Source organism: Talpa occidentalis, unplaced genomic scaffold, assembly GCF_014898055.3.
Source record: "Talpa occidentalis isolate TD23 unplaced genomic scaffold, MPIMG_talOcc4v2.1 talOcc4.15, whole genome shotgun sequence".
NCBI lineage: Eukaryota > Metazoa > Chordata > Mammalia > Eulipotyphla > Talpidae > Talpa > Talpa occidentalis.
This window is the reverse complement of record NW_023601543.1, coordinates 44291792-44311800: the sequence shown is the minus strand read 5'-3', so window position 1 is coordinate 44311800 and position 20009 is coordinate 44291792. Positions and strand designations below refer to the sequence as shown.

At 45.1% G+C, this 20009-nt stretch overlaps 1 pseudogene; it reads right to left on the bottom strand.

The window, feature by feature from the left end:
- Positions 1-11435: 11435 nt before the first annotated feature.
- Positions 11436-19698, bottom strand: LOC119245617 (TIP41-like protein; annotated as a pseudogene).
- Between the last annotated feature and the right edge of the window lie 311 nt (positions 19699-20009).

Below are 20009 nucleotides of genomic sequence, written 5' to 3'. Positions count from 1 at the left end.
AGCGGGAAGAGGGAGCTCTGCCACCCATGCTTCCACCAGCCAAAGTCTCTAAGACTGAACAAGTAGCCCCAGCAACCGTGTGCATGTATGTCTGCACTGCCCACTCAGTGAACAATTGCCCACGCACAGTCCATGTGCCCACACAGCCTGTGCCAGTCCGCAGCTGTACTGCCCTGACCGCAACTCCCTTCCCATCTCCCTGTCTGCCCCCACAGTGAGCCACCAACCTCAGAGTCAAATATCTCCCCCACTGCCAATGGTGAACTGGTGAAATTTCCTATGAGCCAAATTTAGTTTTTCCTGGTTGTACTTAGGGGAAAGGTTTATCAAAACCAAATACTGTGGGGCCTCCCCGGTGGCACAGCGGTTGAGCACAGCGGTTGAGCCTCTGCAGCACCGGTTCGATCCCCGGCTGCTCCCGGGCCACCGGAGGAGGGTCCCACATGGCGCGCAGACGTCTCCTGCCGCCCGCTGCTCCCCTCAGCAGTGTGCTTCGGTCCTTCTGCCTGCTCTGCTCCCCGCTCTGGCTCTGGTGAATTCTCTTACCCTCCCGCGCTTCTGACTACCCAGTGCTTGTATGTATAAATAAATAAATAAATCTTTAAAAAAAAAAAAAAAAGAAGAAGAAGAAGAAGAAAATACAAGAACTGAAAGTGTGAAGAAAAAAATAAAATCAGGGGCCTCCCTGGTAGCATAAGGGGTTAAGCCCCACACTATGTAGCAGTCCACAGCCTCTGCAGCACGAGTTCGATCCCCGGCCAGCCAGAGAGAAGTCCACATGGCGCGGCAGACCTCTCCTGTCTCACCCGCTGCTCCCCTCAGCAGTGTATTTCAGTCAGTCTGCCTGTTCTGTACCCCACTCTGTCACTGGTGAATCCTCTCACTCACTGCATCTCTGGCCTGTACCCCACCTCTTGTAAGCATAAATAATTAATCTTTTTTAAAAAAATAAAATCGGGCCTCCCCGGTGGCGCAGCTGGTTGAGCACAGTGCTGTGAGGCTGTCCACAGCCTCTGCAGCACGGTTCGATTCCCAGCCAGCCAGGGAGATGCCCACATGGCGTGGCAGACCTCTCCTGTCTCACCTGCTGCTCCCCTCAACAGTGTTTTCAGCCCGTCTGCCTGTTCTGCTCCCTGCTCTGTCTCTGGTGGATTCTATCACCATCCTGAACCTCTGGCTTGTTCCCCAGTTCTTGTATAAATAAATTAATAAAAAAATTAAAATCTCCCAAAATCCCACTATACTACTATTTTAGTATCTTTGAATTATGTAACATTTTATGTGGATTGTACATTTTTCCCCCTTTTTAATAATTTTTAAAATTTTTTACATCATTGTTCATTTTTATTTTTTTATTTTTTTAAAGATTTATTTTTATACAAGAATTGGGGTACAGGCCAGAGATGCACAGGGTGGTAAGAGGATTCACCCGAGACAGAGTGGGGAATAGAACAGGCAGACGGACCGAAGTACACTGCTGAGGGGAGCAGCGGGCGAGACAGGAGAGGTCTGTCCCATCATGTGGGTTTCTCCCTGGCCGGCCGGGAATCGAACTTGTGCTGCAGTGGCTGCGGATTTCTTCATGGGTTGCGTCTTAACCCCTGCGGCACCAGGGAGGCCCCATTGTTCATTTTTAAACAATATTTGCTTCCCCCGCCCCCTCAGGTGTAGTCCCCATAGAGTTTCCTTCACCAATGCACCCGTGCACCATCACCTCAGTCCCCTGTGCTCCTCCCTCCCTCCCTCTGATCCCTCTGCCTCCTCCTCCCCTGCAGGATGTCTCTGATTTATAATTGTCTGTTTTTGCTTTGTTGTGTTTTGTACTATTATTTTTTTTTACCCTGATGTCTTATTTGGTTCCCCTATATTCCTGCTATAAGTGAAACCATCCCATATTTTTCTTTGTCCTTCTGGCTTATTTCACTGAGCATAATTCCTTCTAGCTCCACCCACGTTGCTGTGAATGGCATGAGTTTATCTTTTTTGATTGATGAATAATATTCCATTGTGTATATATACCACATCTTCCTGATCCTGTTATGTGTTTTTGGGCATTTGTGTTGTTTCCAGGTTTTACCTATTGTAAATAGTGCTGCAATAAACATAGGGGTACAGGTGTTCTTTTGAATCAATGTTTTTGTGTCCTTTGGGTAGATCCCTAGGAGTGGAATTGCCGGGTCGTATGGTAGCTCCATTTTTAGTAGACAGAGGAACCTCCAGACAGCTTTCCATAGTGGTTGGACCAGTTTGCACTCCCACCAGCAATGTAGGAGAGTTCCTTTTTCACCACATCCTCGCCGACATTTGTTGTTGGTAGTTTTTTTAATATGTGCCATTCTTAGTAGTGTAAGGTGGTATCTCGATGTGGTTTTGATTTGCATTTCCCTGATTATAAGGGATGTTGAACATTTTTTCATATGCCTGTTGGCCATTTGCATTTCCTCTTTGGAGAAATGTCTTTTAAGTTGTTCTGCCCTTTTGTTGACTGGATTGTTTACTTTGTTTTTGTTGAGTCATGGTGAGTTCTTTGTAGATCTTTGTGATCAGTCCCTTATCAGTTGTATGGAGTGCAAAAAATGTTTTCCCAACCAGTGGGATATCTCTTTGTTTTGGTTAATGTCTCTTTTGCTGTAAGGAAGCTTTTCAGTTTGATATAATCCCAGGTGTTTATCTTTTCCTTGACTTTCTTTGTTTTGGGTGATGAGTCTTTAAAGATGTTACTGAGATGTATGTCTTGTAGTGTTTTACCTATATTTCCTTCTATATATTTTATGGTTTCAGGTCTTATGTCCAGTTCTTTTATCCATTTTGAGTTGATTTTTGTGCATGGTGTGAGGTAGTGGTCTTGTTTCATTCTTTTGTTTATGGTGGTCCAGTTTTCCAAGCACTATTTATTGAACAAACTGTCCATGTTCCATTGCAAATTCTTTGCTCCTTTGTCAAATATTAGTTGTCCATATATGTGCAGCTTTATTTCTGGGCTTTCTATTCAGTTCCATTGGTCTATGTGTCTGTTTTTGCCAGCACCAAACTGTTTTAATTATTGTGGCTTTGTAGTGTAGTTTGAAGTTAGGGAATGTGATACCTCCATTCTCCTTTGTTTTCATCAGGAGAGAGCTTTGGCTATTGGAGGCTTTTTGTGGCTCCATATGAATTTCATCAATATTTGTTCTATTTCTTTGAAGAATGTCATTGAGATTTTTATTGGAATAGTGTTGAATCTGTATATTGCTTTTGGTAGGATGGCCATTTTAATAATGTTGGTTCTTCCAATCCATGAGCAGGGAATGTCTTTCCATTTCTTTGTGTCTTCTTCTATTTCTTTTAACAGTGTTTAATAATTTTCTTTGTAGAGGTCCTTCACCTCTACAAAGGTTTATTCCCAAGTATTTGATTTTTTTTGTTTCAATTATAAAGGGAACGATTTTCTTGATTTCTTCTTCAGATGGATTATTTGTATATAGGAAGGCTACTGATTTTTGTGTGTTGATTTTGTATCCTGCTACTTTACTAAACTGGTTGATTGTTTTAGGGTTCTCTATGTGTATTATTATATTGTCTGCAAATAGTGATAGCTTTACTTCATCTTTCCCTATTTGGATTCCCTGTGTGTCTTTCTCTTGTCTTATTGCTCTGGCTAGGACTTCCAGTATTATATTGAAAAGCAGTGGTGAGAGTGGACACACTTGTCTTGTTCCTGATCTTAAAGGAAAGGCTTTCAGCTTTTTACCAGTGAGAATAATATTGGCTGTGGGTTTGTCGTATATGGCTTTTTTTTTTTTAAGATTTATTTATTTATGAAAGAAATAGTGTACAGATCAGAGGTGTGGGAGGGTGAGAGAATTCACCAGAGAGAGCGGGGAGCAGAACGGCCAGATGGACTGTAGACACTGCTGATTGGAGCAGGGGGTGAGGCAGGAGAGGTCTGTTGCACCATATGGGAATTTCCCTGGTCAGCCGGGAATTGAACCCACGCTGCAGAGACTGCGGACAGCTTCACAGCACAGTGCAGCACTCAACCCGCTGCACCACTGGGGAGGCCTCTGTCGTATATGGCTTTTATCATGTTAAGGTATGTTCTTTCTATCCTGAGAATTTCTAGGGCCTTCATCATAACTGGATGTTGAACTTTGTCAAATGCTTTCTCAGCATCTATTGATATGATAATATGGTTTTTATTTTTCTTTTTGTTGATGTGTTGGATTACATTAATTGATTTTCAGATGTTGAACCTTCCTTGTGTCCCTGGAATAAATCCCACTTGATCATGGTGTATTACCCTTTTGATGCATTGTTGGATTCTGTTGGATTTTGTTGAGGATTTTTGCATCAGTGTTCATTAGAGAGATTAGCCTGTACTTTTCTTTTTGTGTGTTGTCTTTGGTTTTGGTACTAGTGTAATGTTGGCTTCATAGAACATATTTGGTAGTATTCCTCCTTTTTCAATTTTTTGAAAGAGTTTGTATAGGATAGGCCTGAACGTTTGGTAGAATTCATTTGTGAAGTCGTCTGGTCCTGGGCTTTTGCTTAGGGGAGTGTTTTGATTACCGTTTCAGCTTCACTGCTTATGATTGGTGTGTTTAGGTGTTCTATTTCTTCTTTATCAAGCTATGGGTGATTATATTGTTCTAGGAATTATCCATCTCTTCTAAATTGTTCAACTTGTTTGCATATAACTGTTCATAGTAATCTCTGATTATTCTTTTGACTTCAACTGAATCTGTTGAGAGTTCTCCTCTTTTGTTTATGACCCTATTTATCTGTTTTCTCCCGTTTGTTCTTTGTGAGCCTGGGTAGAGGTTTGTCTATTTTGTTTGTTTTTTCCAAAAACCAACTCTTGGTTTCGTTGATCTTTTGGATTGTTTTTTTAATTTCTATTTAATGTATTTCTGCGTTGATTTTTATTATTTCCTTTCTTCTACTGGCTTTTGGGATTTTTTTTGTTTGTTTGTTTTTAACATTTAGCCATCCATGCACACAAGAGCTGGGGTACAGGCCAAAGGTGTGTGGGCTGGGGGTGAGAGGATTCACCAGAGACAGAGTGGGGAACAGAAGAGGCAGAGTGACCAAAGTACGCTGCTCTGAAGTACACTGCTGAGGAGAGCAGCAGGCGAGACAGGAGAGGTCTGGTGCGCCATGTGGGTTGCTCCCTGGCCTGACGGGGGATCAAACTTATGCTACAGAGGCTGAGGACAGCTTCATAGGCTGTGTCTTAACCCCTTGCGCCACCAGGGAGGCCCCAGCTTTTGGGTTTTTTGATTATATGGTTTTTATTTTGTTTTTCTTCTTCTAGTTCTTTGAGATGGGAGATTAGGTTGTTTGTTTGAGTTCTTTCTTGTTTCTTTATGTGAGCCTGTATTTCTATATACTTTCCTCTTATTTCTGCTTTTGCTGCATCCCATACATTCTGGAAAGTAGTGTCCTCATTGTCGTTCAACTCAAAGTATTTTTTTAATATTTTATTTTATATAGGGCCTCGCTGGTGGCGCAGTGGTTGAGCGCTGGATTGCGAAGCTGCCCGCAGCCTCTGCACACGGGTTCAATCCCTGGCTGCTCCCCTGGCCACCAGAGGAGGGTCCCACATGGCGCGCAGACCTCTCCTGCTGCCCGCTGCTCCCCTCAGCAGTGTACTTCGGTCCTTCTGCCTGCTCTGCTCCCCGCTCTGGCTCTGGTGGATTCTCTCACCCTCCCGCGCTTCTGACTATACCCAGTACATGTATAAACAAACAAACAAACAAACAAACAAACAAATAAATAAATAAATAAATAAATAAATAACATACCTGTATAAAAAAAATTGTAATGAAGAGATAAATGGGGTCAAGATCTATCGCAAAGAAGAGATCAAGTGGAGAAATGTGTGTTGTTGGGTCTGAACAGGTCAGTGAGAGTATCGTCCAAATACTGTCCTCCATTTCCTTCTCACATCAGTAATGGCTGACAGAAATAATTTAGACTCATAATTGCCTAGTTATTTAATAGAAAATATAGTCAAGGGACATGCCTTATAAAGAAATTTCATGGCTTTGGCACTGTTCCCTCTTGGGGAGATGATTTCTGACTTATAAAAATAAAGAGTTCCTTCATAAATGCCAGTGACCAAGCCTACAGCACACAATCTTCTTTAAAATCCCTGTTTTCTAGGTAGATGATGGGGCTTTTCCACTTTCAGTCTGTTGAGCTACAACAGAATGGGAAGCAGAACTAAAGATAAGAACTAAAGATCATGGACCAATGAGTAGAAAAAGAAAGAATAGTTGTCCCTTAGAGACTGCAGTGAGACTTTCCACCTGAGATTCTGGCACTACCTGTTACTATCTTTGAGGTGACTTAGTCTTTGATGCACTTAGGAAACAGGGAAAATATAATATTTGCTTCTTAGGACTATTGTGAGGATCAAATGAGATCATAGATGTGGACAAGTGTTTAAAACTATTAAGTGGGGCCTCCCCTGGTGGCGCAGCGGTTGAGCGCTGGGCTGCAAAGCTGCCCGCAGCCTCTGCAGCGCTGGTTCGATCCCCGGCTGCCAGGGCGAGGGTCCCACATGGCGCGCAGAACTCTCCTGCTGTGCCCACTGCTCCCTTCAGCAGTGTATTTCATCAGTCTGCCTGTTCTGTTCCCTGCTTTGGCTCTGGTGAATTCTCTCACCCTCCAGCGCTTCTGACTGTACCCAGTGCTTGTATAAATAAATAATTTTTTTCAAATAAATAAATAAATAAAACTATAAAGTGGGGCCTCCCTGATGGCGCAAAGGGTTAAGTCTCAGCACTATGAAATTATCAGCAGCCACTGCAGCATGAATTGAACCCCAGCCAGGGAGCTAACCCACATAGTGCAGCAGACCTCTCCTGTCTCCCCTCAACAGTATATTCAGTCAATCCGCCAGTTCTGCTCCCCACTCTGTCTCTGGTGAATCCTCTCACCCTCCCTCCCTGCACCTCTGGCCTACACCCCAGCTTGTGTATGCATAAATAAATAAAATAAATCTTAAAAAGAAGCTATAAAGCGAAGGAGAGGATTAAGGACAGCAGAAATCTGCTGTCACAGATTTCTCCGCATACACTACCTACCAAGGGATAGCTGGAAAAGAGGGAATCCTCCCCATGAGGGGGTGCTGTAGCCAGCTAAGTCCTACAGCTATTAGTCTCATATACTCCCTTGGAATGCCCAAAGTTTATGCAAAACCGCCGTGTCATATAGTACTAAATATCACTAATTTATCTTTCCATTGTTTTTTCCTATAAGCATAAGCTCATGAAGAGGCCTTCTTCCTTTCATTTAAATCTTTGCAACTGACTTCCAACAAAGTAATAAAATAGTGTTAGGAAAATCACATATTGTTTTGCTCATATTCATGTAATATTGTCCTGATCATTTTTACACTAGTATTGAGAATGTTGCCTAAGGAAACTTTTGTTAAGGATACCATATGATCAGAAAGATATTTGTGAGACTCCTGGTTATGGTGGAGAGCGTAGTCTGTGATAACTGAACAAGAGGGTATATGGGATCTTAACTTTCTGGTAGGCCTTCTGAATATGATGTTCTAAACAACTCTTAAATTTGCATTTAGATTTTAAGCTCCCAGGAAATTATACACTGACAAAATGTTAGATGCAGAAAAAGATCTAGGGCATCTACTCCAATACAAAGAAGAAAACAGAGTCCCAGATTAGGGGTAGAAATTTGCTTTTAATGGCAGAGTTATAACTGAAGCTCAGGTTACCTAGTTACACTAGGAACTCCCACTGAAGTCTTTCTTATTCAATTTGTTTTGGATTAGCTTTGCATTTTTTTTTCTTTTTAGTGTATAAAATAATATAAAATGTATTTGTCCTAAACCTTCTTCTTTTTAAGATTTACATACCAGTTTCACAGTATTCACATAATTCACAGGTAATCTTTAATTATATGCATTTTAGAGATTTTTATTTCATCTTGCTTTATTTCAACTGGAATCAGTCTATTTATTTGTTTTTTAATTTTTAAATGTAGTGGGTTTTTAATTGTTGCTAATTTTTGAACATCATTTCTCCTCTCAGAGGTGGTCACTGTAGTTCTCCCACCACCCAGAGTCCATCACCATGTTCCTTGCACTCTTCCCCTCCCACATCTTCTTGATCTGTCCATCTGATTTGGGGCATTTGGGTTGTTTCCATATCTTGGCTATTGTAAACAGTGCTGCTATAAACATAGGGGTGCAGGTTTCCTTTGGAATTAATGTTTTTGTGTCCTTTGGGTAGATTCCCAAGAGTGGGATCACTGGATCATATGGAAGTTCCATTTTTAGTAGTTTGAGGAACTCCACACAGCTCTCCATAGTGGTTAGACCAGCTTGCACTCCCACCAGCAGTGCAGGAGAGTTCCTTTTTCTCCATATCCTCACCAGCATTTGTTGTTGCAGCTTCTTTGATACAGGCCATTCTCACAGGTGTGAAGTGGTATCTCATTGTGGTTTTGATTTGCATTTCCTTGATTATGAGGGATGTTGAACAATTTTTGATATACCTGTTGGCCATTTGCAGTTCCTCTTCGGAGAAGTGTCTTTTCAGTTCTTCTGCCCATTTTTTGATTGGGTTCATTTTCGTTGTTGTTGTTGAGTTGTGTGAGTTCTTTGTAGATCTTCGATATCAGTCCCTTATCAGTTGTATGGTGTGCAAGTATGGTGTGCAAGACACCCATTCAATGGGGTGTCTCTTCATTTTGGTTATTGTCTCTTCCATGCCTTTTGATTGGGTTCTGGAAGGTTATTCTCTCCTTGTGATCTTGTGATGACATATTGCCTTGATGTGTCAAAGCACCACGTGTAATATTTTTCTACCTGCTCATTTTACTGCTTTTGATATCCCTATTTTTTGAAACATGACTGTAGCAGTAGCGTAGATTTTCAGTAGTTATACTTTTCCAGCAGCAGATGGCATGTTTCTTAATTTTTTCACTCTTCCCAGCTTTCATATACATACGACAACTATTTTTATACATATATATAGATATTAAAACATGTATGGGGAAAAAGACAGCTGAGTACAATATTTACACTTTCCTGTCCTAAGGGAAAGCATTAACTATAGTTATAGTTAATATATATTCAACATGCCATGTGTTTTCTCAAAGCCAACAAAATCCTGATTTTCTTACTTCCTAAGTGATGCAGCGGAAGGCAAACAAATACCAAAACTAGTTGTGACCATATTTACCTAATAAAATTAGCTAGATAACAATACTACAGAGTTTGAGCAATGATGAATATACAATTATATTTGCTCTGCTAAAATGTATCTTTAGGCTAATACCAGAAGATCTTTGCTAATACTTTCAATTAAATATTCTTATCTAATGATTTATCCAGTAAATGGAAATATGAACAGCAGTTATTTCAAATCATAAAAATGGGGGTGATTTTTCCCCTTACCCTGTAAAAAGTTATTTTAAAAAATCCAGTTCCAGTAATTCCATACTTGGTGCTCTCTAACCACCTTCCACTTTATGAAGACTGTTCAGAAAGGCAGAAAAGAATATAAAATGTTTAAAGGGTCATCATCAAAATAACTAAATGGAGTTTAAATTTACTTTTGAATATATTCTGTACTACCCCCATTACGTACTAATTACATTTTCTATAATATTAAAAGCATGAATCTTAATAAAACAGAAAAACTGACTTATATTAAGATTTATTTATTTATGCATACAAGAGCTGGGGTGTAGGTCAGAGGTGTGGGGGGTGAGAGGATTCACCAGAAACAGAGTGGGAGCAGAACAGGCAGACTGAGGGGAGCAGTGGGCAAGACAGGAGAGGTCTGCTGCGCCATATGGGTCACTTCCTGCCTGGGGATCGAACTCGTGCTGCAGTGGCTGCAGATTGTTTAATAGTGCTGAGACTTAACCCCTTGTACCACCAGGAAGGCCCTCACTTATATTTTAAAATCAGGCCCCCTCCTCCTGCACAGCTCTCTGTCAAATATTTTAAATAGAAAATTCATCTGCTTGTTTTAAGGGTTGATGTAATATTTCCTAAAACAATCTATAGTAACTCTTCAAATTTTTTAGGACCAATTCCAGATTCAATATTAAGTGAATTTATTCACCCGGAGCTTGCACAGAAGATGGAAATAAAAAACGTCAGTACAAGTAGAACTACACATAAGAAAAAGCACCTAATGATGGAGAAAAGACATCCAGACGTCCTACCTGTCAGTGCAAACCATGTTCATGTGTTTCCACGAACGTAACATCTTAATTTCTCGGAAAAACTAAGTGTTCTATATCTAAGATTTTCTTTGAACCACAAAAACCCGTTTAAATTTAGGGGAGGGCCTCCCCGGTGGCACAGCGGTTGAGCGCTGGGTTGCGAAGCTGCCCGCAGCCTCTGCGGCGCCGGTTCGATCCCCGGCTGCTCCCCGGCCACCAGAGGAGGGTCCCACATGGCGCGCAGACCTCTCCTGCCGCCCGCTGCTCCCCTCAGCAGTGTGCTTCGGTCCTTCTGCCTGCTCTGCTCCCCGCTCTGGCTCTGGTGAATTCTCTCACCCTCCCGCACTTCTGACTGTACCCAGTGCATGTATAAAAACAAAAACAAACAAATTAATTAATTAAAAAAAAAAACATGCCTCTATTAAATAAATAAATAAATAAATTTAGGGGAGAAATATTTTTATTTAATTTGTAGGGGAAGATCAGATCATTCAAGTAAGAGATCGATTCCTGGGAGGCAAGTGATGACTCTCCCGCAGTGGAATAAACTTTCAAGAGCTCCAGGTGGGCCTCCCCTGGTGGCGCAGCGGTTGAGCCCTGGGCTGCAAAGCTGCCCGCAGCCTCTGCAGCGCTGGTTCGATCCCCGGCTGCCAGGGCGAGGGTCCCACATGGCGCGACAGACCTCTCCTGCCGTGCCCGCTGCTCCCCTCAGCAGTGTATTTCGTCAGTCTGCCTGTTCTGTTCCCCGCTCTGGCTCTGGTGGATTCTCTCAACCTCCCGCGCTTCTGACTGTACCCAGTGCTTATATAAATAAATCTTAAAAAAAAGAGAGAGAGAGAGAGCTCCAGGTGAGAGCGCGGGGCAGCAGCACACATGAGCAGGCCGCCTATGAAACTCACACGGTTTCGCCATTCAGAGATTTCAGTTGATCTCCCCACAGGTAGAAGGGAGATTACGCCCACTATGGAGGAGACATGTGCACATCTCTACTGGTGAGGTCCCACTTTGTGGCATTTTAGAAATCCTAATTTAACTCCAGTAACTATAAAAATGGAATATACATTGGAAGATATGGTACGAGCTGCACTTGAAAGGAACCTGCCTGCAACAATTGTTTATTCTTTAAGGCTCCAGAAAATCTGCACACAGACAGGACAATTAATTCTCATAATAAAAATATCCCCTCAAAATAGCCAGAGTCTCCAGTCAGACTCCACGTGAGTAGATGTTGTATCACATTCTATTCACGCAGGATTAGAATCAATTCTTTCAGGAAATAATACCTTCTTACAAACTGCTTCCTTTGTCCATTAATACTGCCATATCTCATGAGGTTCCTTGAAGAATAAAGGTGAAACATGCATCAGATTAGCAATTTTGCTCCCTCATGATGCATATTCTCGTAACACATATGTCTTGTCGGTCTCATGGTAAAGTCTGGTGTCATTTATTCTGATAAGCACCCTATCGATTCTCAATAAAAACTGCAACATCAGGAAAAGCTAATGGCATTACTCTAATTTTCACACATAAATTTCATCTTCAAACAGGAGAAGTTCTTCAAAAATCTTAATCTGTCCTTTGTTTTCCGATTTCTCTGTATCTATATGATCTGTTGTAGGCAAAACATTTAACGTAAGTGACTTTCCAAGTAACGTTCCCTTAAAATGTCTTGTATAGGTCTAATCGTATGGCTTAATAACCTCTTTGGAGTGTTCACCCTCTGTCCTGCTTCCCTGCGCAGACTACTTTAATCATTCCTTGGTAGTTGTTTACACATCTTAATGCATCTCTAGCATTGAACTCAATCCCAAAGCCAGAGCAATGCTGGATTCTTAAGACATTGTCTCCAAGCATCATTTCAGGAAGAGATGGATGTGCAATTCATTGGCTAATTTTTTAAGTACAATCTAATATATTTGGTTCTTTTTTGCAGTAAATTTTGTAAAAAGGAAATGCACAAATTCAAATCGTGTTCCAGTAAGTTCTGACAAATGAATGGTATCAAAACAGAAAACAGAACTGTCACCCCTGCAAGTTCTCACATGATCCTTCCCAACTTCCACTCCTACTCTGACAGAGGAACCACTGATCTGAACTTTTTGCATAATAGATTAGTTTCTGTGTACATGCACATATTTATATTCCCCAAATTGTTGACTTTTAAGTTGAAGCAGTAACTTTTCATATCAGTGTAGTGTTAGCCTCAAAAATGTCTTTGCAAGTATTCCTTATTCTTCACATTTTTAAGGAGTTTGAGAAGAATGGTATTAGTTTGTCTTTGAATGTTTGGTAGAACTCAACAGTGAGAGCCCCGTGTGTGAGAGACCTGTGGGGAGGCTGACAATGGCAGCCATTATCTTGATTTGTACTTCAATTTTGCTCCTTTCATCCCAGATTTGCCTGGCACCTTTCACCCACTTTCCTATGGGTCCCCCGCAGAAGGTACCTTAGACTTGGGCAAGCTTTGGGGGCCTCAACGGCCCCACTTTGAGCCAGCCCTGTTTGGCTGGACATTTACCCATGAGGGAATGGGTAACATTGGGCATTTTATTCAGAATATTCTCCTCTTTCTTCTCTGTGCACACTAATCCTATTAAAGTTCTTTCACATTAGGCATGCTTCATCTTTGTGCACATGGATAGCCAAACCTCTTTAGAGCTTGCAGCCTTGGGGTTCCCACGGTACACCTCGATCACATGTGCTAACATTATGAGGTGACTTTTGGTGATGCACTTCAGGACGGCAGGATGGTTGCTGGGAGAACCAACCTTGTGATTAAAGGGAAGGAATGTGCAGTCCCAGTCCCAGACCTCCAGGGAGAAGAAGGGCTGGAGGTTGAGTTCCTTGTCAGTGGCCAATAATTTAAAGAGTCGTACCTAAGCAATAAAGCTCTTGAAGGCCAAAATGGAGGGAATTCAGAGAGCTTCCAGCACGGTGAACTTGTGGAAATGTGAGGAGAATGGAGTGCCCAGAGATGCCATGAAAGTTCGTGCCCTTTCCCCAGGCCTTGCCCCCTGTGTCTCTTCCATGCAGCTGTTATCGGGTTACAATCAGTGATAGAGTGAATCAACTTATTTCCCAGTTTCTGTGAGCTCCTCAGGCAAATTCATCCAAGCTGAGGAGGGGCTCTGAGGACCTCGGATCTATAGCCAGTCAGTCAGAAACCCAGGGCTGGTGACCTGTGCTAAAGGGGAGAACAGTCTTGGGAGGCTGAACCCTTTACCTGTGGAATCTGATGTTATATCTAGGTAGACAGAAATTAAGAATTAACTTGTCAGAATTAAGAATGTCAGAATTAGGGCCTCCCCAGTGGTGCAGCGGTTGAGCGCTGGGTTGTGAAGCTCCCTGCAGCCTCTGCAGCGCCGGTTCGATCCCCGGCTGCTCTCCAGCCACCGGAGGAGGGTCCCACATGGCGCGCAGACCTCTCCTGCCGCCCGCTGCTCCCCTTAGCAGTGTACTTCGGTCCTTCTGCCTGCTCTGCTCCCTGCTCTGGTTCTGGTGAATTCTCTCACCCTCCCGCCCTTCTGACTGTACCCAGTGCTTGTATAAATAAATAAATAAATAAATCTTTAAAAAAAAAAAAAAAAAGAATGTCAGAATTAAGCAGAACTGAGTTGAAGACTCAGATACCCTGCTGGTGCTTGTTGGAGTGGGAAAGCACCCACAATCCTTGCAAATGTCTGCAGGGCATGTATATAGTCAGTGAGATCCATTCTCTTTCCTTTGGAGCCAAAATCTTAGAATGGGGAAGATAGCAAGAATCCCAGGCAGGGACACCTTAGAGCACAGTAGGTCTCAATTAAAGCAGCACCATAGCTGGATTCCAGTCCTGCGCAGAGCACAAATTTACCTCAGTCTGTTGGATCCACATTTGAACCCTTGCTTTCCATCACCCTCTTTTTGTTTTGTTTTGCCGTGACAAAGTTAACAGTCATAAAATAGGTATTAAAAGCAAGGTAACAATGAGAAAATAGAGGATGCAATAGTGCTTTGGTAGTTTCCACATAGTAGTGTAACCGGTTGCTGAAGCCAAAAGAATGTTAACTGGTGAGAATAGATTGCCCTGGGGAAAATGCCAAAAAAGTATGGAATTTTAGGGTGGGGCAACGGATAAGAGATATAAGTGAAGGTAGAAGGGGGGGCACGGATTTATTCAGTCTTCAGAATTTGAGCCGTTTTCGGATCTTCAGCATTTGGGGTCAGCAGGGTGCACCTATCTTCCAGAAGATTTTGCGTGCCTCTGAAGATGGAAGCCACCAGCAGCCAATCTCGGAGAGGGAAAGTATGGAGGCTTTGCAAGGATGCGGGCGATTAAAACTATTCCGGGCTTTGTTGCTGTCATGGCCTGGCAGAGAAGGCAAAGACCCGGAGCCGGGCGCCTCGCTGAGATGCGTGAATGTGGATGCTTCTCAGGCCATTCACCAGTTGCAGCTGCGGTTTTAAGTGTCGCTTGCCTGGCACCCCTGCAACTCTGGGAGCGTCTCCTGCTGCTTGTTTTTTTTTTTTTTTTTTTTATATATATATAGAGGCATGTTTTTCTTTCTTTTCTTTTCTTTATTTGTTTGTTTTTGTCTATACATGCACTGGGTACAGTCAGAAGCGCGGGAGGGTGAGAGAATTCACCAGAGCCAGAGCGGGGAGCAGAGCAGGCAGAAGGACCGAAGGACACTGCTGAGGGGAGCAGCGGGCGGCAGGAGAGGTCTGCGCGCCATGTGGGACCCTCCTCCGGTGGCCGGGGAGCAGCCGGGGATCGAACCGGCGCCGCAGAGGCCGCGGGCAGCTTCGCAACCCAGCGCTCAACCGCTGCGCCACCGGGGAGGCCCTCCTGCTACTTGTTATGTTGTCTTCCTGAGTCAAAACCTGGCATGGAATCTGGCTGCTGTGTTCCAAGTGGAAAAGGCAAAAAGACGCCATCTCAGACACATGGCCTAGTGTTCGGGTGAGGAGCGCTGCGTCCCTCAGTGGCAAAAAGACGCCACCTTAGACACACGGCCTCCTGTTCGGAGAGGAGCGCTGCATCCTTAAGGCAAAAGGACGCCATCTTAGACACATGGCCTACTGCTTGGGTGAGGAGCACCGCTTCCTCAGTGGCGAAAAGACGCCATCTTATATACATGGCCTACTGTTGGAGAGAGGACGCCGTGTCCTCAGTGGCAAAAAGACGCCATTTCAGACACATGAGCTACTGTTCGGGAGAGGAGCGCTGCGTCCTCAGTGGCAAAAATACGCCTGCTTAGACAAATGCGCTACTGTTCGGGAGAGGAGCACCGCATCCATCAGTGGCAAAAAGACGCCATCTTACACACATGGGCTACTGTTCAGGACAGGGGAGCCCCCTCACTCAGTGGCAAAAAGACGCCATCTAAGACACATGGCCTGCTGTTTGGGAGAGGAGCACCGTGTCCTCAGTGGCACAAATACGCCATCTGAGACACAGGGCCTGCTGTTTGGGAGAGGAGCGCTTTGTCCTCAGTGCCAAAAAGACACCCTCTTAGACACATGGTCTACTGTTTGGGACAGGAGCACCACGTCCTCAGTGGCAAAAAGACGCCATCTAGACACATGGTCTACTGTTCAGGAGAGGAGTGCCGCGTTAAGTGGCAAAAAGACGCCATCTTAGAAACATGGCCTACTGTTCAGGAGAGGAGCACCATGACCTCAGTGGCAAAAAGACACCATCTTAGACACATGGCCTATTGTTTGGAAGAGGAGAGCCCCCTTCCTCAGTGGCAAGAGATGCCATCTAAGACATATGGTGGGCCTCCCCGGTGGCGCAGCGGTTGAGCGCTGGGTTGGGAAGCTGCCCGCGGCCTCTGCAGCGCCGGTTCGATCCCCGGCTGCTCCCCGGCCACCAGAGGAGGGTCCCACATGGCGCGCAGACCTCTCCTGCCGCCCGCTGCTCCCCTCAGCAGTGTACTTTGGTCCTTCTGCCTGCTCTGCTCCCCGCTCTGGCTCTGGTGAATTCTCTCACCCTCCTGCACTTCTGACTGTACCCAGTGCATGTATAAAACAAAACAAACAAATAAATAAATAAATAAATAAATAAATAAATAAATAACATGCCTCTATTAAAAAAAAAAAAAAAAAAAAAACTTCAACATATAAGACATATGGCCTGCTGTTTGGGAGAGGAGCACCGCATCCCTCAGTGGCAAAAAGACGCCATCTTAGACAGAAGGCCTGCTGTTCGGGAGAGGAGCGCCGCGCCCCTCAGTGGCATAAATACACCATCTTAGACACAGGCCCTTTTGTTCGGGAGAGGAGCACTGCATCCTCAGAGCCAAAAAGACACCTTAGACACATGGTCTACTGTTCGGGAGAGGAGCGCCGTGCCCCTCAGTGGCATAAATACACCATCTTAGACACAGGCCCTTCTGTTCAGGAGAGGAGCGCTGCATCCTCAGAGCCAAAAAGACACCCTCTTAGACACATGGTCTACTGTTCGGGAGAGGAGCACCACGTCCTCTGAGGCAAAATGAAGCCATTTTACAGACATGGCCTACTGATCGGTAGAGGATGCCATGTCCTCAGTAGCAAAAAGACGCCATATCAGACAATTGAGCTGCTGTACGAGAGAGGAGTGCTACGTTCCTCAGTGGCAAAAAGATGCCATCTTAGACACATGGCATTCTGTTTGGGAGAAGAGCGACAGGTCCTCAGCAGCAAAAAGACGCCATCTTAAACACATAGCATATTCTTCCAGAGAGGAGCACCGAGTCCCTCAGTGGGAAAAAGACACCACTTTAGACTTAAGGCCTACTGTTTGGGAGAGGAGCACCATGTCATCAGTGACAAAAAGATACAATCTTAGACACATGGCATATTCTTCCAGAGAGGAACACCACCTTCCTCTCTGGCAAAAAAGACGTCATCTTAGACCCATGGCCTACCATTCGGACGAGGAGTGCCTCATCCTCAGTGGCAAAAAGTCGCCATCTTAGACAAATGCCCTACTCTTTGGGAGAGAGGCGCCATGTCCTCAGTGGCAAAAAGATGCCATCTCAGACACAGGACCTACTATTCAGGAGAGGAGCGCCAGTCCCTCAGTGGCAAAAAGACGCCATCTTAGACTCATGTCCCACTGTTCGGGAGGAAGCGCTGCGTCCTCAGTGGCAAAAAGATGCCATCTTAGACACAGGGTCTACTGTTCAGGAGAGGAGAGCTGCGTCCCTCACTGGCAAAAAGACGCCATCTTAGACACATGGCCTACTGTTCGGGCGGAGAGACTGCGTCGCTCAGTGGCAAAAAAACGCCATCTTAGACACATGGCATACTTTTCAGAAGAAGAGTGCCTCGTCCCTCAGTGGCAAAATGATGCCATCTTAGACACATGGCCTCCTGTTCGGGAGAGGAGCGCTGCGTCCTCAGTGCCAAAAGGATACCCTCTTAGACATATGGTCTACTGTTTGGGAAAGGAGAACTGCATACTCAGTGGCAAAAAGATGCCATCTAAGACATATGGCCTGCTGTTCTGGAGAGGAGCACCGCGTCATCAGTGGCAAAGAGATGCCATCTTAGACACAGGGCCTGCTGTTCGGGAGAGGAGTGCTTAGTCCTCAGTGTCAAAAAGACATTCTCTTGGACACATGGTCTACTGTTCGAGAGAGGAGCGCCAGTCCTCAGTGGCAAAAAGACGCCATCTGGACACATGGTCTACTGTTCGGGAGAGGATGAGCCGCATCCTCAGTGGCAAAAATATGCCATCTTAGACACGTGGCCTACTGTTTGGGAGAGGAGCACCACGACCTCAGTGGCAAAAAGACGCCATCTTACACACATGGCCTACTCTTCGGGAGAGGAGAGGGGTGTCCTCAGTGGCATAAAGACGCCATTTTAGAGACATGGCCTACTTTTCAGGAGAGGAGCAGCACATCCCTCAGTGGCAAAGAGACGCCATCTTACACATGGACCACTGTTCGGGAGAGGAGTGCCACGTCCTCAGTGGCAAAAAGATGCCATAGTAGACAAATGCCCTACTGTTCAGGCGAGGAGAGGCATGTCCTCTGTGGCAAAAAGGCGCCATCTTAGACACATAGCCTACTGATCAGGAGAGGAGCCCAGCATGGCCAGTGGCAAAATGAAGCCATCTTAGAGACATGGCCTACTGTCGGGAAAGAAGTACCGCGAGCTCAGTGGCAAAAAGACACCATCTTAGACACAGGGCCTCCTGTTTGGAAGAGGAGCGTCGGGTCCCTCAGTGGCAAAAAGACGCCATCTTAGACCCATGGCCTACTGTTCGGGCGAGGAGCACTGCATCCCTCAGTGGCAAAAAGATGTCATCTTAGACACATGGCCTTCTGTTCGGGAGAAGGGCGACAGGTCCTCAGTGGCAAAAAGACGCCATCTTAGACACATGGCATATTCTTCCAGTGAGGAGCGCCGTGTCCTTCAGTGGGAAAAGACGCCACTTTAGACTTATGGCCTACTATATGGGAGAAGAGCACCACATCATCAGTGACAAAATGTGCAATCTTGGACACATGGCATATTCTTCCAGAGAGGAACACTGTGTTCCTCTCTGGGAAAAAGACGTCATCTTAGACCCATGGCCTACTGTTCGGACGAGGAGCGCCTCCTCTTCAGTGCAAAAAGATGCCATCTTAGACACAGGGCCTACTATTCGGGAGAGGAGCGCCAGTCCCTCAGTGGCAAAAAAATGCCATCTTAGACACACAGCATACTCTTCCAGAGAGGAGCACTGCGTCCCTCAGTAGCAAAAGACACCATCTTAGACTCATGGCCCACTGTTCGGGAGAGAAGCGCTGTGTCCTCAGTGGCAAAAAGATGCCATCCTAGACACAGGGCCTACTGTTCAGGAGAGGAGAGCCGCATCCCTCACTGGCAAAAAGATGCCATCTTAGATACATGGCCTACTTTTCGGAAGAAGAGAGCCACTTCCCTCAGTGGCAAAAAGACGCCATCTTAGACACGTGGCCTACTGTTCAGGAGAGGAGCACTGCGTCCTCAGTGGCAAAAAGACGTCATCTTAGACACATGGCCTACTGATTGGGAGAGGAGCCCAGCATGGCCAGTGGCAAAATGAAGCCATCTTAGAGACATGGCCTACTGTCGGGAGAGGAGCGCTGCAAGCTCAGTGGCAAAAAGACACCATCTTAGACACATGGCCTACTGTTCGGAAGAGGAGCGCCGCATCCCTCAGTGGCAAAAAGATGCCATCTTGGACACATTGCCTCCTGTTCAGAGAGGAGCGCTGCATCCTCTGGCAAAAAGATGCCATCTTGGACATATGGCCGACTGTTCAGGAGAGGGGCACCACATCCTTAAGGCAAAAGGACGCCATCTTAGACACAGGACCTGCTGCTCGGAAGAGGAGCGCCACATCCTTCAGTGGCAAAGAGATGCCATCTTACACACATGGCCTACTGTTTGAAAGAGGAGCGCCGCGTCCTCATTGGCAAAAAGATGCCATCTAGAAACTTGGTCCACTGTTTGGAAGAGGAGCACCGCGTCCTCTGTGGCAAAATGAAGCCATCTTACAGACATGGCCTACTGTTCGGGAGAGGACACCGTGTCCTCAGTGACAAAAAGACACAATATCAGACAGTTGAGCTACTGTTCGGGAGAGGAGCGCCACGTCCTCAGTGGCAAAATACGCCATCTGAGACACAGGGCCTACTGTTCGGGAGAGGAGCGCTTTGTCCTCAGTGCCAAAAAGACAACCTCTTAGACACATGGTCTACTGTTCAGGAGAGGAGCACCGCTTCCTCAGTGGCAAAATGACACCATCTAGACACATGGTCTACTGTTTGGGAGAGGAGCGCTACATCCTCTGTGGCAAAAAGACGCCATCTCAG